General features: G+C 48.5%; 1 long non-coding RNA gene across 1 annotated transcript; it reads right to left on the reverse strand.

The window, feature by feature from the left end:
* Positions 1–251: 251 nt before the first annotated feature.
* Gm30568 lies at positions 252–22,422 on the reverse strand. Its single transcript, XR_373631.2, has 3 exons — positions 22,353–22,422; positions 6,273–6,378; positions 252–957 (listed from the first exon to the last, which is right to left on the reverse strand). It is a non-coding gene; the product is annotated as a predicted gene, 30568 (long non-coding RNA).
* Positions 22,423–23,823: the final 1,401 nt, after the last annotated feature.

Raw genomic sequence — 23,823 nt, forward strand, 5'->3', positions numbered from 1 at the left:
TTTGATTGGAATTGTCTTACAGAACGCTAATTTCAATAAAATTTTAAAATGGCTAACTAAAAATAGTTAAACTTGATTTTTTTTCCTTATCCAAGATCTGTTAATTATACTGGACAGAAGAAAATTCCAAGTATAACAGTTCAAGAAAGATCTGTGGGGAAGCCTGAAAATGTTCCAAGGAGAAGACAGGGGCATCTGGGACTCTCTCTGTGTCTCTCTGTCTCTGTCTCTCCCTGTGTCTCTGTCTGTCTTTGTCTCTCTCTCTCCCCCTGTATGCACATGTGTTCATGCACATGCATAAGCAATGCCAATACACAGGTATGTGTATAGGGGGTATCAGAACAAGTCATTTAGGGGTACCAGAGTTGAAGAGTAAGCTCTTGTCATTGCAATGGGGAGGCTCCCGACTATGAAGTAAGTAAGGAGCAGATGGCCTCTCCCTTTGAGAACCCTGAGGTCCAACCATGAGTTTAGTGCCTCAAACATCCACCATTAGATAGAGCTAAAATTACTCCAGCTGCTGGAATCGAGTCCTGTGTTTTTGTAATGAACTCAAACTGCACACAGAACAGTGGGTTCTCTCTGGGTGGCTGTGAATGCTCTATATTAGCGAGCAGACTTCAATTGGGCTTCTGTTTGATCAGAACTACAGTTTCATTGACACCCTCTCTGGAGTGTGTCCTCTGAGCACCGTGACAGGGAGCCCCAGCTGAACCGGAAGCTCATCTGGTATTTGTAATCGCAGTGCGCACCTACACACTGAGTTCTCGGTGATATCAGCTGTAGGGTTATCCAGGGTGAAGGAAAAGAACTGACAGAGAAAAAGAGTGAAGCGCGTAGGTGGGCTCATGGAACTCTAGACCTGAGTTTCACTGGCGCTCCATCCATCTTGAGCCTCCTATGCGTGGGAGGGTCTGAGAATCCGCTGACCGGCTGGAGGGGCCTCAGGTCCAGGAGCTAATCGAGAAAATGAACAGAAAGAACTCAGCTCCACTGGATGCAACATTTTTTGTTTGCTCGTTATTGAGACAGGCTTTCACTGTCCAATCTGGCTGGCCTGGGACTCACTATGAAGGCCAGGCTGGCCTCCAACTCACAGAGATCCACCTGCCTCTGCCTCCCGAGTGATGGGATTAAAAGCACATGTCGCCGGGCGTGGTGGCACACGCATTTAATCCCAGCACTTGGGAGGCAGAGGCAGGAGGATTTCTGAGTTCGAGGCCAGCCTGGTCTCCAAAGTGAGTTCCAGGACAGCCAGGGCTATACAGAGAAACCCTGTCGCAAAAAATCAAAGAAAAAAGAAAAAAGAAAAAAGAAAAAAGAAAAAAGAAAAAAAAAAAGAGAGACAGACTCTGTCTGTAAACCAAAACTAAAAGCATGAGTCACCCACACCCAGCAGGAATGCAACTCTTAGTAGGTTTATAATAGCAGCGCACAGCATGTATCAAACAGGATCCTTAATCCTGCTCCAAACACAGGCAAGGCCCCATGTCTGTCTTTCTGAAGCTTATGCTTTGAATCCCTATCATTTGCTGACCTTCAGATAACCATTGTTGCAGCACACTCGAGTGAGCGCATGTGTGCGTGTGTGTGTGTGTGTGTGCGCGTGTGTGTGTGTGTGCGCGTGTGTGTGTGTGTGTGTGTGTGTGTGTGTGTGAGTGAAGGGCTCCAGCCGGAACCTTGCAGCCCACCCTTTGTCCTCCCTCCTGACAGCTCATCAGTGGCTTGGGCAAACAGTGGAGAACAGGATGAGTTTGGGGTCCAGGCAGATCGGCCCTGGCCAGCTGTGTGACCTCCAGCCATTTAAGCTTTCTAAACCTGTTCCTTCAGCAACAAGGCAAAGCGTTCCACTGGACAGGCTTTGGGGGCAGATCACCATTTGCATCCTAGGGTCACTGTGTGCTGTCTGGGGTATCCTCAGGTCAGTTATCAAACTTTTATGTATCTCAGATGGATGTGACATGTAAGAAAGTTTGTTTGTTTGTTTGTTTGTTTGTTTATTTCTGCTGGCCTCGGGGCTTCCTAAAAGTAGGTCAAATTTTTATACAGACTTCCAAATGGAAGGAAGCAAGACTAAAACAGAGCAGCCAGGGTCGGCTTCTGTCCATGGCGTGCTGCAGCACTCATACACAGCCAATAAGCAAGAGCAGGAAAGCTGAGTCATCAGCATGCCACCAGGCTGGCTAACTGGGCAGAGCCCTCAGTGGGTACACTTAACAGTGGGTACTCAGGTTCAGGGGCTGGGGACATAGAGCATTTGTCTGGCATGTTTGAGGTTCTAGGTTCAATTCTGTGGGGTCTCAGAGAGAGAGAAAGAGACAGAGAGACAGACAGACAGAGAGACAGACAGACAGACAGACAGACAGAGACAGCGAGAGAGAGGGAGGGAAAGAGAGAATATATCCCGGCTCAGAACAGTGACTAAATAGCAATCAGTGCAAACCCAAAGTGGGTGGAGAATCTGATTACAGGACTTTTCGAACTGTCACATTAAATAAAGTGCCAACCTTCAACCAAAGGCAAGCAAATAAAGAAAATACAGTGTATTTCCCACCATTATCTTTTCCCCCTGTACACCTGATTCTTATTATTTGTGGGTTCCATATTTGTGGGCTTATCTCCTTGCAAAAATGAATGTGTCATCTCAGAATCAGTCCTCATGACTCACGCTGCTTCTGTGGTCTTTGGGGGCACTGTAGAGTGGGAAACAATTTGAGATATTTCGCCATCTTGACCCAGCTCTTACTTTGTTAACAAGTGTCCATGGAGTACAGTGGGTGACATGGCGCTCGTTGTTGACGCTCCTTGGCTCATAAATGCTATGGTGTGCCTTTTAAGGAAGTGCATGTCGGTACGCTCTGATGGGGTGAGACTTCAGTGGGCTGAACACACAGTGGGCTCTGAGTTCAATATTTACAAATCCGTGGTATGTATTAGATAAGATAGCCTTAAGTAGATGGAAAACAAGGTTAGAGAGTTGATTAGTTTATGTGCCAGAGGCTTGTAGGAACACACTCTATTTCCTCAGCAGCCATGACTCAGTATTATTTAATTCAGAGTCCACAGTGGATTGTGAGTGACAGGAATGGGTTGTGTGCATGCCTGATTTAATAGGCCAAAGCCTGGCTGTAGTATGGGTAACTACGCCCGGAAATCATCTCCATAAACCTTGAACCTGGGCTGGATTTGCTACCAGTATTGGCCAATAAAACATGACAGCATTGTACAAATTCTGGAGCCTAGGCTCGAGAGATTCGACAGCTCTTTGGCTTTGTCCTCGTGAAACACTGTCCTGGGACCTTTGTGTAAGGAGGTGAACTGAGCCTGCTGCAGGATAAGAAGTCATCAAGGTACCCAGGCAACAGTCAACAGTCAACAGCCAGGGCTACACAGGCATACAAGGACATTGTGGCCTTTCTGAGCCAACCAAACCACTAATCCCCCAGCCAGATACCATTGTCTGTGTGTGTGTGTGTGGGGGGGGGGGGGAATCCTGCGAAAGAGCTCTCTTCTGACTCACAAGTCATACAAAATTAGAAACTGTGTTGTCAAAACTGTAACTTGGTTGGTCATTTGTTTTTTATTTTATAGGAGTTGATAACTGACACGCTGACTTGGAGTTCAGTGTGGTCAGGAGACTTACTTTTGCAACTTAAATATGGCACATGTGACTTCTGGGGGGGGGGCACACTTAATTGTTCTTCTTCCGCTGTGGCATTCACAGAGGTATGTGCTTATAGAGAGCTATGAATGATCATCATACAGAATCAATACACGAGGAAAGTTGCCCTAAAGTCTGCCCATCTGAACCCACAGAAGATCTCATGTGAACTAAAATAAATTAAACTTGTGTTATATCCATTCTAGGATTTGGGAATGTTTGATGCTGTAGCGTATCTAACTCATTCTAATTGGCACAAGGCTGGAGATCTTAAACATTCTCTATGCAAAGCATTCCCCACTATACAGGAAGAGAATTCTAGGCCCATCTGGGAAGAGCTAGGAATACTGAATTTAGGCTAATGGTTCAATGCAAAGTTGTCTGTCCTGAATGCATTACAAATACCGACTCGTCTGTTTGAATCCATTCATTCCATATGTATCTCTGGTTTCATTCATTCCATATGTATCATAGGTTTCTCTGCTGATTAACTGTCACGAACCATGGGCTTGATTCTTGGTGACAATCCGATAGTCCTTGCAAAAACAAAGAGTTGATCTTGAACCAGCCCGGTGGAAATAGCTTGCAGCACACAGAACTCCAGTCAGCTGGCCTTGCTGCCTTTGCTAAGCCAGCTCCCTTTATCACAGGCAGGTTCATCTTACAGCTCAGCTGGCGTGCAACAATTTTCTCAGATGTCGGGTGAAATGAGACGCAAAATGCTTTCTGAAATCTACATGGCAGCTGATAAAAAGGAAAATTTGTTGATGCTTATGGGTAAGGCTGGATGTGTTTCTAGCTCAGCTACATGGCTCGAGTAGCATAGACAGAAAGATCTTCCCTGAGAAGATAGGCCTGGGCTGGGTCTCTGTCAAAGGCAGGAGTGTCCTTGGCACAGACAGGAGATGGGTTTTCATGTGAGGAGGAGGGGCTGAGGGTAGTAAACTGTGCTGACAGCTTTGTACCACTTGAAGATGAAAGCCACCACTGCTGTATGGTCAGGGTTGGTGGCTTCAGTAGGTGGCTTGGGGGGGGGGGGGTGAGTAGAATCAAAAGACACGTCACATCCCTGAAGAGGCTGGGTGATTTTGACTTTGCTGACGTGATCCTCTGTTTTGCCTCAGGGGAATTGTTCTTCTCCGTTTCTGCAGGGCAATAGCTCCTTCCTCTGGCCGCAGTCCCAGTATCTGCAACCAGGTAATTTATTTCCCCAGACTGCTTTGTCCACAGTCTCCGTGGACTCCGTTCATATACTCTGCCACCCGTGACTCCCCCAAAGCTCCTTTTTCTATTGTTTTTGGTTTTATGAGTTAGAATATCTGACATTGACACATGCGCTCACTGTAATAATGGAAGAAACAGACTTGATTTTTTTTAAAGATTTATTTATTTTTTTTATTATATGTAAGTATACTGTAGCTGTCTTCAGACACTCCAGAAGAAGGTAGCTGTCTTCAGACACTCCAGAAGAAGGAGTCAGATCTCATTATGGATGGTTGTGAGCCACCATGTGGTTGCTGGGATTTGAACTCTGGACCTTCGGAAGAGCAGTCGGGTGCTCTTACCCACTGAGCCATCTCACCAGCCCCAGACTTGATTTTGAATGAGAAGAAGAATGGTTTGGAATGAACACCGAGCAGACTGTGCTGGCTAGTCTCATGTCAACCTGATATAAGCTAAAGCCATCGGAAAGGAGGGGACTTCCATTAAGAAAATGCCTCTATACAACTGGGCTGTAGGCAAACCTTTAAGTCATTTCCTTAGTGATGGATTGGTGGGGGAGGGCCCAGCCCATCTTGGGTAGTGCCATGCCTGTGCTGGTGGTTGTGGGTTCAGAAAGCAGGCTGAGCAAGCCAGTAAGCAACACTCCTCCATGGCCTCTGCACCAGCTCCTGCTTCCAGGTTCCTACCCAGTTTGAGTTCCTATGCTGACTTCCTTCAATGGATGAACAGCAATGTGGAAGTGTAAGTCAAATAAACCCTTTCCTTCCCAAGTTGCTTTGATCATGGTGTTTTATCACGCTAATATAAACCTAACTAAGCACAGGGCTTCTTGAAAGACTTGTCTCTGTAGCTCAAGCGAGTCATGTCTTGCTGACATAGGCCCCCATTAGCCTCTTGTCTAGTGAGACCTTCATGGTGTAACATTTATGACATTGAGCTCTGGGTGGCCCCTGCCACATCTTAGTTATTCAGTCACACATGACCCATCCCTTTCCATTAACTCCAATTCCACCAGCACATAGCACATACTGGACTGAGCTTCCATCAGGGACAGGAGCAAGAGGGGTGGATTCATGTCACACAGCCATGTTCTGCCTCGATTTATCTCTGATTCTCCTCTAGAATCCCACATCGCAGCCACCCTATTGCTGCTCTGGACGCTGCCTATTGCACTCACAGTTAGAAATGGAACTCATACAGTCCTCAAGGGAGCCACCAATAGAGACAAAGGCCACTGCACCTCAGGGAATGGAGGTATCCACACCACAAAGAGAGCCCACGACATGAGGTCAGTTGAAGGGAATCTGGATCGTCCTTACCTGGAAGCAGGTGATGGCTCCAAGAAGCCCTCTGGCCTGTGAGAAAGATCCATTTGGCCTCAACTTACCTCAAGATAGAATGTGGCCGTGTGGACTTCATGAGTCTCTCAAGGCTTCAGCATTATATGACGAGTTAAATAAACAGCATTGCTTAGCACACAGGCATGCACACTTCTGTGAAAGGCAAGAACAAAGAGAATCAGAACAGGTCAAAACAAAGGGAAGAAGAGGGACAGAAACTAACTTGGAACAAGAAGGCACAGTTAATAGTTTTGGCTGGCTTCACATTGGCCATAAAATTAGCCTACAGCCACTTGCTGGGCTCTTCAAACCTCTTATACTGTAAAAATGGAGATGCCCTTCCTACCACACAGAGGTCACCGTGAGGTGAGAGGGAACCTGTGTGAGAGATCCAGAGCCTGCTGGATCCTGGGGGCTGGAGAGAGGAGTCACAGACAAGCCCACCTGTCTTTTCAGACAAATGAAGCCGAATCTAAGAGACAGTTGGATCAGCTCTTCCCAGGCAAGCCTTCTCCTTCCAGGCATGTTGGCACTTGCGGAGACTTCGCTCAGCACAGCAAGGGAAAGATCCTATTGTGGAATTACTATCCTGGCAAGAGGTTGTAGTTAAGATTACTCCCTCTAATACAGCGCCAAGAGCAGGCTGCTCAGGTGCTAAATGATTCAAGGTGTAGAGGGCAGCACTGAACTTGCATTTAGGGGCTGGAACGGGAGGGAGGGAGGGCTACTGGAAACACAACTGGAACCAAGCTTAATAGGGTCAAAGAAAGGAGGCAGAGCCATTTGGAGAGGCCCAGTGACTAGGGATGCAGAAGGCATGGGGAGCACGGTGAACAGCCCCTGCCTTGTTCAGTACATTAGAGAGCAAAAGTGCTGTTGCTATGGTGATTTCACTGAATCTGGTGTTATACATAATAACAAGACCCAGGGTCTCACGAAACTGCTTCCATTGCTCAGAGGGGGTAAGTGGCTTCCATGGGGTCACATAACACTTCATTAAGCTTTGTAGAAACATGGGGTAGTTTGCAAAGTGAGAACACTTAAACCCCTCTAATCTCTCTATCGGTTCATGCTGCCAGAGTAATGTCAATCTAGAGAAACACACATGTGTTTTGTAAATGGCAGTGGGGTCCGGGCTGGGACAGACCAGCAAGGAAGCAATTGTGCCTTTCACTCCCAACACCTAGCTCATCATGGAACCAAGTCCACTTTATATGTCTCCAGTACAGCGACTGATACCATCACTTCTGGGTGAGCACTGTTCCTGTGGCTAGAGCGTGTCCCCCACAGTTCCCGTATTGGTCGTTCTGTCACCAGTGCAATGGAGCTGAGAGGTGCCTAGCAAAAGGTTATTAAGTTGCAAGGGCTCTGTCTTCCTGAATGAATGAATGAGTGAATGAATGAATGGCATACAGTGCAGCTCCCTCTTCTCTCTGTCTTGCCCTCTCTTGTTCCCCCTGCCCTCCATCATGAAATGATGAACATAAGGGCCCTCACCAGTGGCCAGCTCCATGCTCTTGGACCTCTCAGTGCCCAGAAGTAATTAATTACCCACTCCCAGGCAATCCAACAGCAGAAAACAAAGCAAGCCCGCTGGGGCCTGCCTGTTTCATGCGCCCCACAGAGGAGACCTGAGTGGGTGAAACGTGAGCTCGGATCTCACTTTACTATCAACTCCTTGAGAGGCCAGGCCATAACAGGCAGAGAGCCGTGTGGGAACTAATGCCCTACAGTGAGAACCAAGGCTAGGGAGGGCCAGCAGGTCCTTTGCCTTTTTCCCTTACTCTGAGGTACGGTGGCTCTGCCTGGACATCCAGAAGGTATCCTGTGTGTGGAGCTCTATGGCAGTGATGGCTGGCTACCCTTCCCTTCTCCCATCCTTCTCTCCCTTGCACTGTCCCATGACCACCCCAAGCTTGAACACATCAACTGCTCAGACACCTCCTCTCTTAATAGCGTTCTCACGCCCGGCCAGGAAGAACACAACAGACCAGAATCTTCTGCGGCAAAACTTTATTGCTTACATCTTCAGGAGCTAGGAGCGCAAACTCCCAGCCCCAAAAGCGAAAGCCACCCCAATATTGAAACCGAAACCCCTTTCCTATTTAGGAGAGTTATATTTCGCCTAGGACGCATCACTCCCTGATTGGCTGCAGCCCATGGCCGAGCTGACGTTCACGGGAAAGGCAGAGTACAAGTAGTCGTAAAATACCCTTGGCACATGCGCAGATTATTTGTTTACCACTTAGAACACAGGATGTCAGCGCCATCTTGTGACGGCGAATGTGGGGGCGGCTCCCAACACTCCTCTTCAAGACAGCCATCAGGACCACACCCCCATCTCTTGCTCTTTCTGGCAAGGCCCCATTATTTCTATGAGGTCTTTGGACTGGAGGCCCAGGTCCCCTCCCTTGGTGAAGGCAATGACCCAAGCCATCAGCACCTATCAGACCACCGTCCAGCATGGGGCTCTGAACCCAGCCCAAGACACACTCAACAGGATTAAAGTGAAGTTCGTGGAGTAAAACGATTTTCTAAGGCTCAAGAGTCCCACCTACAATGACACAGACTTCTTTAACGTAAAAGGACAGCAGAAGAAAATTAATGTTTTTCGTATTTAAAATCAAGGCAGAGCAGCACACACCTGTAATCTCTCAGCTCTTTACGAGGCTGGGTTAAAACCATCTCGGTTTTAAGACCTGCTTGGGCCATGGAGCGAGGCTGTCACAAAACAGAAGCCAAAAATGGAAAGGTGGGTAGCTTTTATATTGTAGTCCCAGCCTGCTTTGCAAATCTCCATAAACAGTAGCAAAGTCCCAACCAATGTGGAGTCAAGGTGGCTTTCAAGTGCTGTTATCAGAAAGTAGGTCCTGGACTTTCAAAAACTGCCTTTGGGATTGGCCATTATTTCCAGCCTTCTCCTCCAGGAACCTGTCATTGCTCACATTTGGTAACTTTATCAGATAGGCCATGGAGAGGCTGAGGCTGAGGTCAGGGCAAAACTGAAACCTGAGCATTCATTCATTCATTCCCAGGGAGTGGCCCTGGCTCATCTCTCAAAGGAGAGCTTCTATGAGGAGCAGGGGCAGCTGGAGCCAGCAGGAGGAAAAACTAGGGGACCTGTGAGGAGGAGCTCCAAGTCCTCAGCCTGCCTTCTTCTGGCTCCTCCCCACTTCCTACAGTCAGAGCAGTCTCCTGAGCCTTGCTGGCCTCCATAGCTAGCTATTCCTCTCTGTGGGGTTCTTGGTCCTGTCTGGCCTTTTCCCAGTGTCTCTCCACAGTGCACTTTTGATCATCGGACCCTCGGTATAGATAGTGGGACCATGATTCCTGGAGTAGGTCACCTACAGTGGGTGCCAGCCCAGTTACCATTTCTAATACCACCTTCTGGTTTGTGTCTGCCTCTGTTCCCAGGCAGACTCCTTCCTTCCTTCCTTCCTTCTTTCCTTCCTTCCTTCCTTCCTTCCTTCCTTCCTTCCTTCCTTCCTTCCTCCCTGCCTCCCTCCCTCCTTCCTTTCTTTCTTTTTCTGATGCTTTTTGCAGATTATAAGGTGGCAATGTTTTACTTGCAGTTTAAAAATATGCTGGATCCCGTGGGCTGGAGAGTTGGCTCAGCAGTTGAGAGCATGCGCTGTTCTTGCAGAGGACCCAGTTTGGTTCCCAGCACCCAACATCGTGTGGCTCACAACCATCTGTAACCCCAGCTCCAGGGATCTGATACCCATACATAGACACATATATACTTAAAAATAAGATTTAAGAAAGAAATCTCTACAAAGCTACTAGGTCCTGACTTGATTCCCTTTAGTTACTGCCGCAGCTGGAGGCTAGGATGCAGCGCAAGGGGCAACATCAACTCAGGGTGGGCAAGGCCCCGTGTTTTATCCTTGATATTGAAGGAAAAAGGTGGAAGCACTTCTTTTCAACCATTTTTGGACCTTATTATAGCTGCTAGTTAGGGCAAGTTACCATTTAAAAAGTCTGGTAAAGGATACAACGTATTTGCATAATCCCTTGAACATTGAGCCGATGGTTATTCAAGGGGAAAACAGGTCAGCATTTAGAAGATTAACCAATTTTCTTTGGCTTGCGTTTGCCTGTCCGGAATATTATAGAGGTCATGGACTTTCCCTTCCATACATTTCGTTGGTAATTAAGTTAGCACCTTACACAATCCTCTGACAGTGAAAGGAGGGATTTCCACACGCATCAGGCACGCCAGCTGGCTAAGAGCTTCCCCCAGGGCTTGTTGATGAATCAGTGCTGGTTTCGTCCTTGATCGCACATAATAAACACCGCATTAGAACTGGAAATAAGAATTGTGTTTCGATAATTGATTTCCAAGCTTAGACTGGATATTCTACCACACAATTGTTCTCCCGAATTCCTAGCATAGTATAGGATAACAGTTAATTGGATAATAAAGTATTTCATATTGTTTTTGCTGAAGTGCAACTCACCAAACCCAGATCAGAGAGAGCAGATCTGAGCTTGTTAAAATCAAGAGAATATATGTATATGTATAGGAGAGATGTCTCAGTGGGTAGAACTTGCTGTACCAGCATGAGGACCTGGGTTCATATTTCCCCTCTAATTTAAACAACATGCTTGTATCTGTAATCTCAGCGCTCTTATGGGGGAAATGGGAGGTGGAGACAGGAACCTCCCAGAGGCTCATGGCACAGCTAGCCTGATCTACACAACCAGCCAACAACACGACACCTCCACATTCACACAGATAAACACACCTATGCACACATGTGAGATTTATTTTAAAACATACACTTGGTTGACCAGTTGATCCAGCTGGGTGATTCCAGCACAGCACTTGGGGACCTCGCCTTTCTCAGTTGTGAGGCATCGTGCTCACACCTAAGGCTTCACCTGTGTGCTGGAGCAAGGGGTGTGTGGAGCAGACACTGACCCATTGTAGTCTCCCCTCCCCCAGCCTGAAACCTGCTTGCTCAGGGGTGGAGCTTCCCGCTCAATCCTTCTGCCACGTCCACTGCTGGAACCTGCTGCTTTGCTGTTTGGAGCCATACACGTGGTCACCCTGATACTGGACTCTGAGATTATTTGGCGGGAATCGGGGCCCTTTCCCCTGCTTCATAACTGCGTGCAGAACAGTAAAATTGAGCTTTGATCAGAATGCCTGTCTTAGCTGCATTTCTTTCTCTCACCGCCTAGCCCCTCTTCTCTTCCAGGTTTCCAAAATGCCTTTCCAGGCTAGAACCCAGGCTGTGATCTGCTGGCCGGACACAACAACCCATGTTGCCTTCCCCCAAGGACCAGCCATCAGGACTTGGTTGTGATGGGATGTGAGCTGCTACCTACAGAATTCCAGTTAGAAGTTCTGCTCAGCCTTCTCCTAAGAGCCTGTGAGTCTTGTATAATTCGTTGTGGCATCCGCATGTCAGCAGTTATCCTGGAAAGGTCCTTTAAAGAGTGGTTCCTTGATTAAAACTTGCTCAGCTTCATCCTCTGCCTTAATCTTTTCTTCAGTGCCATAGAAGAACACTTCCATTCAGACTAATCAGGCACATTAACCCACATCTTTCGTTTGTTTGTTTGTTTGGTGTGTGTGTTATTTTTTGAAACAGGGTTTCTCTATGTAGCCCTGGCTGTCCTAGAACTTTCTCTGTAGACCAGGCTGGCCTCAAACTCACAGAGATCTCCCTGTCTCTGCCTCCCAAGTGCTGAGATTAAAGGCCCACACCATTAAGCCTGGCAACATTTACCCACATCTTAAATGGTGGGATCTAAGAGAATGAAGTTATAGCAGCTTTAAAAACAAGAGAACCACATCACACAGGCTACCACAAAGAAGGCTGGCACCTCTGGCTCAGTATTAGTTTCCCCTTGCCCCCCCCCCTCTTTGTTTTACAGTTGAATTAATTTAATCTAGGTGCAGGGTCTGAATTCCTTAGGACCTACAGTTTCCACTGTTTTTCCATACCTTAGTTATTTACAGACTCACCATGGTTTTGTTCTTACGAGGCACTTTATTACTGAGAGGACTGGTTTCTTGGCTCCATGTAAGTGACAGCAACAGCAGAGAATTACAGAGCTCTGATGGATGGTGAACTGGCTAAGACATAACCAGGCTGCCTTGAACATCTCTGAGGCCTGCAACCAGAAACCCAACGGAGGGCCACATTCCTTGTTCATCTCTTCACCTCTCCCACTCCATGGCAGTGAGCTCAGCCTATAAGGTGTTCCTTGTTCCTCTACTCTCTGCTGGCCTTGCCCTTTAAGTGTTACGAGAAATGTGAGCCTGGACGACCCTGTCCAATGTCCAGTATGTGGCTTCCAGGGAGCAGCTTACTAGCATGCAGTGCGTAGGGTGATGGTCTTTGGTTCTCTGTCCGCAGCATGTCCCAGAACAGTGGTTGTAGGAGTTAGGCTGTGAGTGCCCCTTACCTCACAAATGGGATGAGAACTCTTATAGAAAGGATCGAGGGGGTGAGACTGGATTTGACTGGATGGATTCTAAAACCTATATTCTGTATGAATTGACACAGATCAACGGCAAGACGAAGGCCCTCATCGCTAAAAAGCTTAAATTCTGTGTGGATTTCTGGCCCCAGGGTCACAGTTCTGCTTCTGAGTCTGTTCTGTGGCCCTGATTGGTCAAATAGCAGCTTGATTACAATACATTTGTGTCATCTGCCTTGACCTGGTGTTTGCATTGTGTTAGATCTAAGAGGACCCCATAACATTATCTCCATCACATGGTGCTGTGGGAGAGACTCTCCTGGATTAGATGCTGAAACTTCTCACACACACACACACACACACACACACACACACACACACACACACACACACAATCCCTGACTGCACTGAAGCCCAGCCTAGCAATCCAATGAGATCTTATTAGGATTTACTTACAGGAAGGGGCAGGATGGCTCAAAAGCGACCACATCACAGAAAAGCCCACCCTAACACCCAGCACGAGGGGCAGCTTGAGAAAAGCAGCAAGCCCTGGTCTCTGAACAACCTGCAGGCCACTCAGGAGTGTCTCTTCTCACAGCAGAGTCACCAGCCTCCTCCATGAGCTGGGGTGCCAGGAGGGGGCTGTGGAACTCTAAAATCCTGCAAATTTGTTACCAGACATGAAGACTTTCCTGAGACTCCCTCTCCTTTCCAGAGGGAGTGTTCACTTAGGGGAAATGCAATACCACCTGTGTGCTTACAAAACTTTCAAGATTTTCCTGGGCCCTTGTTTGTTTTGAGATAGGGTCTCATGCATCCCAGGCTACCCTCAAAGTCACTGTGAAGTCCCCTATGACCCTGAACTCATCCCCCTTCCTCTATCTCCTGAGTCCGGAGATTACAAGCCACCAGGCCTAGCTCATGTAGTCTGGGAGGATGAAGCCAAGGTTCCCTGCATGCTAGACTGGCGCTCTACCAACTGAGCTACATCCCAGTCTCTCAAGTTTATTTTTAATGGTTTCTAAATTTTCCTTTTTTTAAAAAAAAAGATGAATTTTCAGTTTTTATTTCTATGGGTATGAGTGTTTTGCCTGCGTGTTAAGTATTCGGAATAAATGTCTGGAGACCAGAAGAGGGAGTCAGACCTCCTAAGACTGGGATTACAGGCAGTTTTGAACCACCATGCGGATGTTAGGGACCAAATCCTGATCTTCCACAAGAGCAGCAAGTCCCCTTACCCACTGCCATCTCTCCGGCCCCAGTTTCTAGGATGCTGTTTAGAACTGTTCCACCGTGGTCAAGGCCTATGGCTGTTTTGGAAAGCATTGTCCAGGAAACAAGTTGCCTCGGATTTTTCTACACAGCACAGGCTCTCGCTCTCGTTCCCCACTTTCTCTTGCAGACTTGGCTCAGAGCTTCTCCCTTGCTCATCTGCCACCGTCATGAGAGGGCACGACAGAGTGGGCATGTTTGAGTTCTCTGTCTCTGTCTCTACAATACCAACCTGAGATTCTTTCTCCATGATTTAGAAAATAAATTCTGAGGTGCCCTGTGGCTGTCCTTAGTTGCTTGTCTATCCTGCATTCTAGACCACAAGACAGAACGGCGCTGTTTATGCTCATGACTGTGGAGTTTATTCTTTGGTGAAGGGTACGAATGGTAAGCAGCTTAAACAGCTTCAGAAGGGATGCAGGCGGGGTGGGGACACAGCAGTTCTTGGGTGTCCTGGTCTTTTCTTTTCTCTCTGTGCTGGGATTAAACTGAGGGCTTGGCCCATGTCAAACAAATGCTCTGTCACTGAGCTACACCCCAGCCCTGCCCTGGCTTTTCAGCTTTGAAGGTTATGATGGACCAGCGAGGGTGTGGACCGTGAGTCACTGCAGTTAGACAGGCTCTTCCACTGTTTACACATTTACCCACCATCATGCTTGATGTCCCAGATACCCAGGACACCCAGGTGAAGGACAGCACAGTTAGTGTGACACTGTGACTTGGAGCCAGTCTGCCAGCCTTTGTCCTCGTTTGGTTCTCTGTTGTTATGATAAAACACAGACCTAAGCCAACTTGTGGAGCACAATGTTTATTTGGCTAACACGTCCCTGTCACAGTCCATCACCAAGAGAAATCAGGGCAGAACCAGAGGCAGGAACTGAAGCAGAAGTCATGGAAGAATGCTGCCCGTTGCCTTGTTCCCCATGGCTTCCTCGGCCTGCTTTATTATACAACCCAGGACCACCTGTTCAGGGAGGGGCACCACCCCGAGAGGGGCTGGGCTACCCCACATCAATCATTAATCAAGAAAATGCCTGGGCTGGAGAGATGGCACAGCAGTTAAGAACACTTCCAGAGGTCCTGAGTTCAAATCCCAGCAACCACATGGTGGCTCACAACCATTTGTAATGGGATCTGATGCCCTCTTCTGGTGTGTCTGAAGACAGCTGCAATGTACTCATAAATTAAATAAAATAAATCTTTAAAGAAAAGAAAAGAAAAGAAAAGAGAAAAGAAAATGCCCCCACAGGCTTGCCTACAGACTAATCTGATGGAGGTGACAAATAGAAGCATCCTTTGGCCTGGCCTTCATCTGCAGACAAGAACTCTGGGATAGTTGTGGGAACTAAAGCATTGGGTATGTGGCTGGCACCTAGCAGTATGTCAGTGCAGGGAGGTGTGGTCCTGTGGTGGGGCCTGAGGAGACCGTGGCCTGGGAGGGAGCCAGGAAACATATTCTCTGTAGTTTCTGCAGCCTTAGCAAGCTGAGCGCCCTTAAACCAGAGACAGCCGTGCGCTCTCGCTCGTTCTCTCTCTCTCTCTCTCTCTCTCTCTCTCTCTCTCTCTCTCCTGAAGCCCCAACACCTAATTTAACTTTAAAACCAATTTTGGGGTATGATTGAACTGTACCTCGCCTGTGTGACCAGGGGTCTCTAGACACAGTGAGAACTTGGGCGTGGCCCCTCCCCACCCCCAACCCCCTCCCCTCCACCTCCCACCCCCACCCCCTTGCTTTCGATGTACTCAGAGAACCCCGGTCCTCGAGGAGCTGCATGGACGGTCATCTTTTGTTTGGATTTGACTCTGTGCGACTGGGCAGCTTGTGTCCAGGGAGATGAAATCAGAGGAGACTTAGCGCAAGGCTGCCCTGTATTTGCGGGGAAGGTGAAGAGACCGGTTTGCATTTCTCACTTCTCCCTCAAAGCGTGAAAACAACAGGCCAGGCTGGCCTGGTTGCTGCATTCTGTCTCCAGATTGTTAATGCCTTGCAAAGATTCCCTCCTGTACAGTGCATCCCGTCCCCAGGGTGGGGGAGGACAGCCACCCGGAGGGAGGTGCTGGTGACTCATTTCCCCAGAGATCACTCCTTGTGCTAGCAGGGCCATGATACCACATTGCTTTCATCATGCAAAAAATAAAACCCCCAGACTGGAAGTCTTGGCTCATCAGCCAACCTTCTATTCTATAAGGAAGAGCACGCTGCGAGAGAAAAGTACCCAGACAAGTGACTGTAAACTTTTACCCATAGATAAAGATATTGAGGCATTTTCTAATTAAAAAAAAAAAAAATCGCAGGCTGGAGGGATGGCTCAGTGGTTAAGAGCAGTGGCTACTTTCTCAGAGGTCCTGAGTTCAATTCCCAGCAACCACATGGTGGCTCACAGCCATCTATATTGGGATCCAAAGCCCTCATCTGGTTGTCTAAAGACAGTGACAGTGTACTCACATACATTAAATAAATCAATCTTTATTAGTCAAGGCCTGAGGCTGTAGCTGACTGTAGCTTATCCAGCATGTAGAAGACCCTAGCTTCCATCACCGCTACCCAACGGGGTTGGGGTGGAGGAATCTATTCTGATTCCTCAAAAGGTATGCTGAATAAAGAAATAGTGATTGACAGCCCTGAGGTCTGGGATTTCTGAGGCTCAGAGAACTGGAGGAGACACCTCTGGCTCAGAGCAAAACTGCGCTTAAGAAAAAGAATTGAAGTCCCAGGACACAGGTTCTGAGAATGGGAGGGAGCGGGGATTTCCTTACAGCAGGATTTGTCTGGTGTTGGAGGTCTCAACACTAATAAGGATACTGTTTTCTGACGGGCTCACTCACTTGACCAGAGAGGCCAAGCAGGGGAGGAGGGGGAAGAGGGCGAGGAGGAGGAGGAGGAAGGGGAGGAGGGGGAGGAGGGGGAGGAGGGGAAACTGCCAGGGCTCAGGAAGGGGACAAAAAGGCTATAAATGGATCCAGAAGCGTCAGAACCCAGAGATGGTGCTCTGGAAGTAAGCGGTATACAGCCAAGAGATCAAAGCAAAAGTTGACCCTAAGGTCTAGCTTTGACTACAGATCCACTGTGTCATCTCACCCCATCACCCTCCTGAACCCACTTCTGGTCCATCTGAGGCCTGGGAAAACTAATGGTCTCCGTGACTGTTCTGTGAGACTCAAATCCAAGGGGGGGGGGGGGGGCGGAGACAGCTCTTCACTTGCCTACGACCCCAAACGCCTGTCTAGTGCTCGATTTAACTCACTGGCCCAGCCTAGCTAAAATCAATTCTGTAATCCCAGGACAGAGCGCAGGGGCCTGCGCCACCTCGTGGGCGATATCGGAACTGCATGCATGCCTTGATCCTGGCATTCTCCCAGGGCATACTTCAGGACACAACACATTAGAATAGTGGCCCAGAGCCGGGCGTGGTGGCGCACGCCTTTAATCCCAGCACTCAGGAGGCAGAGGCAGGTGGATTTCTGAGTTCGAGGCCAGCCTGGTCTACAGAGTGAGTTCCAGGATCAGCCAGGACTATACAGAGAAATCCTGTCTAGAAAAACCAAAAAAAAAGTGGCCCAGAACACACAGCACTATCATTCCTCTGGTTCTTATGCTAGGAATAAACCAATGTTATTCCTGAAACGCCTTCCCCTTGCCTCCAGGGAAAAGAAACGGCAGTGGCGGTAATGCCAATAGTACAGCTAGTGACACTTATGTCAATGGACTTCAAATTCTCACTACTTCCCATGTCCTAGGCCAGTTCACTGGCAGCCCAGGGTAGAGTTGGACGTCTTCAGGACTATTACTATTACTACATGGAAGCTTGCGGCTCTGGGTTAAACATTACACACAGGCAGCGATTAGTCTCCAAGCCGTCCTTGCCCTTTACTCTAGTCCTGGATGCCCATTGAGTGGAAGCGACTCATCCACACCTGCCTCCTGCAAGGGTGGCCATGCCAAGGGCTCCTGGCTTTTCTTTTTCAGCCTTCAAGAAGAGAAGGGTTATTCTACGTTGCTAACTTTGCCTACCTACGGGAACAGTGAAAAGAAGGGAATCCTCTCCTAGGCGGAGGATGCTGCCAGCTGGCACCGGAACTCAGGCAGCCACAAGTGCATCTCTGCAACACCCCAGTGTGCTGCAGCGCCACCTGGCGGCCAGAGTGGCACTCAGCGAGGAGAGCCGGCCTAGATCGCCACTCCACCTGGTATCCAGTTCTGCAGTGGGTGGGAGCCTCGGGAAGACTCATTCTGCTGTTTCAGAGGTTTGGGCCCTCAGAGGTGGGGCTGCGTCCTGAGGCCGTGGTAAAGCAGCATGGCATCTCATGGCAAAAGCTGGGGACCTTGGGTCTCCTTAAGAGTACACCCCAGTGATCCAAGCTCTTCCCCCAACCTCTGACCTCTCACGTGCTCATGCATACACGTGCAAACAAATGAACACATACAACGCGTGCGCGTGCGCGCGCGCGCACACATACACACACACACACACACACACACACGCGCGCGCGCGCGCGCGCGAAAGTCGTAGAGTCAGGTGAGGTTCGAATCGGAAGAATGGAAATTGCTGGTGAATTTGGGTGTGTAAATAAGGGAAGAAGAATCAAAGGACGGGTGGGATAGATTGTCCTGAGTGTTTTGAGTAGAACAAGCTGACACCCACTGTTAGCCGAATAAAATTCAAAACCCTTTGCACAGTTTTTAAGTCTTTAAATTTCAAAGCATTTCTATGAGCTAAGTATTATTGTCCCCATTCTACAGGTGAGGAAACTGAGGCACAGAAAGTTTGTATGAAGTCACACAGCTATCAACTGGAGAGATTACAAGAGAGTACTGCTACGTCAGGCTCCCTCTTTTGAAAAAATGCCAAACTACAATTATTTAATTATTTGTTTTATTGACTTATTTATTCATTTAGGTGTGCGGTGGCATGGCTGTATAGGTCAGAGGATAACTTTTCAGAGGTGGTACTCTTCTCCTACCATGGAGGTCCTGGGAGTTCAAACTCAAGCTTTTAGCTTTGGCAGCAAGCACCTTGACCCACTGAACCATCTCACCCACCCGGTTCTCTCTCTTGGTAAAAGAGGGGAGTTATTATCTGAGACAGAACTGTCAGGGAGGATGGGAAATGAATGGGTTTCACTGCCAGGAAAGAGGAGTGACACCTTCCAGTCTGAGTGTGTTCAGAGATGCCTTGTAAATATCCTTGTGGAGAGCGACCCTTTAGTGGGGATGTAGAGGGGATGCCAGGCCTAGAACAATGGCATGGAGGCAAATCTTAGGCATCCTGTCAGTTCTCCGGGAGTTGGGATGAGGTAATGCTTAGGAAATGTTCTCCTCAGAGGACCCCAGGAAGACACTACTCTTGTTCCACAAATGTCTCATGGGTATACAGACTTAAGAGCATTCACACGCCCCTGCCCCACCCCACTCTGGAGACTGCATCAGTCAGGAAGGAAGCCTCCATCACCAGCCACATAATACACTTCTCAACCTTTGATGCAGGACCTCCACAAGTCAAGAACTGAGTCTCCCTGGAGGGTTAAGAATCAAGACATTTGCCGTACGCGTGCAGAGCACAGCCTCTCGGCCGGCTACCCCGCAAGTGTTATTTTTGCAGTTTTATGGTTGTTTTTGCCCCGTGAGGGTCAGAAAGATGAACTCAGAGCCTTGAACCTCTTTTCTCACCTGTGAGGTGTTGCCTCTCTCCGGATATTCTCCAGGTGTGAAGACAAGACTTGCACATCCCGGTTTCCGCTACCCACATGGCTTCTCTAGCACATGGGGACCCTTTCCCTGGGGCTGCGTGGCTTCCGGCTGTCTTTCTGTTTGGGAGAGAACTGAACTGGATCCCCTGGAAGAGCAGTGTTCACTCTTAACTGCTGAGCCATCTCTCTAGCCACTGTGTTTGAAAGAACCCTTGCAAGGGAGTCCTGAAGGTCAGTCCCTTCTCCCTTTCCTCGCACAGTTGCAGACGTCCTATCCTGTACAATCCAAGTGGGGATATGCACCATAAAGGTCATGGGGAAGACCCGTTTTCAGCACTAGCAACAAGCCCCTGGCAGCATTCTGTGTCCCATCTTAATTATTGCACTTCTGTAACTTAGTCTTGCCCACCTCTCCTGCTGCCAGTCTGTCCTAGGGCCTACGTCTCCCTCACTGAGGTCGCCAGATTTCCCCTGATGATGTCCTGGGAGAGTCTGTATTAGAATGTCCCATTCCTGCTAAGACAGCCTCCTAACCTCAGATCTCATAGCATGGGCTGAACCGGACTCCCCACACAGCCAAACTCATGCTGCTATGTCAGAATAGTGTTGGGCTTCTCCTCTGTTCCTGCAGGAAGGACTCTTGCCCCTTCTCAGTGGCTCCCCGTGAATCACGGCGCCCTCTGCAGGAGGAAGGCTTGAACCACTGTGCCCTCTGCAGGAGGAAGGCTTCTTTCTCACACAGCCTTGGAGCCTCTTTGCAGTGGGTTGCACAAAGGACATGTCTAATTACAGAGATCAGAGCAACAGCCATCATGTACCATAGACAACCCTGTGCTTTCTTTGGCCCTGAATGCAGCTTTGCAAGTCTAGATTCATGCTCCTGGCATTACTGGAATTCCTTTCAACTTCACTACTATCGATCGGCAAAGACTGATTCACAAAGAAGACAGTCTCAGACCCGGAGGCCACAGAGAAGGCTCTGAGCTGCTTCTGGGTGGGGCCTGGAATGCTTGCTGGTGGAAGGGACTGGTTGGGCCAGAATAGAGACACCCAGCATTTCATAAGTTAGGGCGCTAAGGGCCTCTCTACTGCTCTGGGACATAGCATCTTTTCAAGAAGGGAGATAAACAGGAGCTCTCGAGCGTGAAGCAGACAAAGGTGAGGTTTGTCTCTCTGATTACTGCGCTCAGCCACTCACGGGTCAATCTGAGCCTGGGTCAGTGCCGAGTCACAAGCACAGACATCCCACGGGTGCACACACCTTACCATGTCACAGTTAAATATAGTGAGCCACGTTCACACTGCTTGATAAACGGCTGCTGCCCTGAGCTCCAGCCCCCCAACCAATGACAGTTATTATTTCCTGGGCCTTTCCCAGAGCCGCCATGTTTCTCCAATCCTGCAATTAATGATCGCACTTGGCACAGCCAGCCCTTTCAAGTTCTGGTGGGACAGAGTCCATGGGTAAATATTTAAAGCACCTCCTACCTTCAGAGCTCTCAGCAACCCATCCCTGAAGGACAGTCCAGCCCTACCACTCCTCACTGCGACTCTGTGTGTCCATCTTACCTTGTCCTGCCCTCCTCGTATCTGAAATAGTCCCAGTTCTGAGCCCACAGGTCTTAGCCTCCTTACTCTGCCTTTATATAAATCCAATTTGCTTATTCCAGATTTGTTCAACCCTTTTCCATTATAACACAACAGCATCACCAAGTTCATGCTCAGAAAACAGGCCAAAAAAGTCATTTTTTAAAATCACGCCCCCCCCCCCCACCCCAAGAAACCTCAAAGTTTTAGGTAAGTTTACAATTTTGTATCAGGCCTGGTTCCCAGCTGTAGGTGGGATGTGCTTGCAACCTTTCATTGATTAGTGGCTACATCATTGATTATGCAGCAGCAATGATGTCAGGCCACGCCTTGTGGGAAGCTCTTCAAAAAGGCAGATCCAAGGGGACCCCAGTGCTAGGGAGCCACCAGCACCACTGAGCAGATGGGTGGACAGTGGGCAAGCCTGTAGGGGTTGAGGCAGAGGTGGGGTCACACTGAGGCAGAGGGAGCACAGGGTGCAAGGCCTACTTAGGCACAAAGCTCACAGGTAGGGCTGAAAGTCAGTCTTAGTGGTGGCGCATGACAGGCTTCTGCTGGCCCCGTGAGGGGATGCTTTTGGGAGAGACCCAGTGCCAGAGCAAAATAACCGAGTGAACCAATTCCCCAGAACTTGCCACTGTTAACACAGTGCTTTTCAGCCTAGCCCCTGTGGCTGGCCATAGCTCCTGACAGTTATGCTTGAATCTCTGTCCCAACTCACTAGCTGAATGTCCTTCTGTGACACCGGTGCCAGACACTGATCCAGCGGGAGAGGATTTGTTGCACGGGGTTGGAATCTGGTCTGCTGGGTTAGTGCTGGGTGTCACTTGGGATTGGATCACGGCCCAGGGCTCAGCAGGAGGTCAGTCCTCATAGACCCACGACCTTCCTTCCCCTCCCACCCTTTATTCACACCAGCTGTTTAGCCCATACTTGATATGTACTCGATAAAAACCCACAACCAAAGGAGCCCTCATCTCGGCCCAGAAAAGCCAAAGTTTGGCCCCGCTGGGCTCTCGGCCACACCTGAGAGAGAAATGACTCAGACTGGACACAACTGTCTCCAAATGCCCTCAAGTGACTCATAGCAAACAGGGCAAAGGTGGCTGCCTAATGTCTCCCTGGCAGCTCCATTCTCCACTTACCCAGGAGAGGTTACAGCAGAGTGGACCACCGCTCATTTGCTCCTCTGTGTTTAAACCCCTCCTCCCTTCACTACACCGGAAGTCTTCCCTCTGGCGGTGGACTTGAGTCAGCTGAAGAGTATTTAGAACCTCTGCCGCCTCAGGCTGCCAGCAGAGAGCTTGATTCAATTGCTTTAGCACCAGCCTTCCTGTTCACAGTGTCCAGAATGCCCCGCTCCCCCCGCAGGCAAGGCTCAGACCACAGCTCTGACCCTGGAGTGTATACAGGGATGCTAAACAGGGGACTCCACGTTCTTGTTTGACCCAGACACCAATGCACCTGCAGCTGGTTCTCAGGCCTTCCATTGGTGGCCTAGAGCTATGCTCATTTCTGAAACCCAACCTTCCTTGGATTTTTTCCCCTTTAACTCTTCTTAGATTTTAGTAACATAAAAGTTTTAATTCTCTGAAGCGCCTATGAAAGCAAGCTATTACATTTCAGAAGCATGGATGTGGGAAAACAAGGAAAAATATTTATTGACCTTTTAAAAAGATTATTTTCGTCTTTTAAATTGTGTGTGTGTGTGTGTTTGTGGTTGGATGGGTTGTGGGGGAGGCATGTGTGTGCATGCAGTGCCCGCACAGGCCAGAAGAGGGCGTCGAATCCCCACTGGAACTGGAGTTACAGACAGTTGTGACCCACTAGCCGTGGGTGCTGGGTATTGAACTCAAGTCTTCTCTAAGAGAAGCACACGTTCTTAACCACTGAACCACACTGCACTTTATTTTTCCTACGCAGTTAAGGGATCCTTAAATTCATTTCTGTTTTGTATATATTTGCTTCTCTTAAGTCAATAGTTCATAATGTACCATCTATTGTTACGTTTTACACATCTGGTTTTTGTTTTGGCTTCATTTGCTTTGGACTTTTGAACATGCACGGAGGTAAACAGGATAGCATCTTGAAGAAGTGTGTACCTACGTGTCCCAGCCCCACAAGGCCAAGCCAGCACTCCCCACCCCCATCACCTCAGCCTCTCTTGCACTGTTTTGAGGTATACCTTGGGTTTCATATTTATGCTGTCTGTAAATGTGTTAGCAAATCACACAGGAAGAACATGGTTTGTAATCACAACTCCCCACGCACCAAAACAAATGAACATTTCCTAGTGTTCACGTTCCCTTACAGCACCATGCATGAAGACTTTTAGAGACTGAATCAGAGACTCTTGAGTTCAGTTTAGATGCTGACTAAACTAAACAAGTGGTGTCTGTTTTAGCGTGTATTAATCTATAGGTTATTCTTCTGGCCCGTGTTTTCTTTCCAGTCTACTCGTAGAAGCACTGGGGTGTGTCTCCTGCATGTTTTGCTGATGGTCTCACTGTAGTGTAGTTTACATGCTCGCTGTCCCCACTTTCTGTAAACTGACACACTTACACACACATGATTTAAAAATAATAGAGATAAAATATTTTTAAATAAAAGGTTTTA

This window comes from Mus musculus, chromosome 1 (assembly GCF_000001635.26).
Source record: "Mus musculus strain C57BL/6J chromosome 1, GRCm38.p6 C57BL/6J".
NCBI lineage: Eukaryota > Metazoa > Chordata > Mammalia > Rodentia > Muridae > Mus > Mus musculus.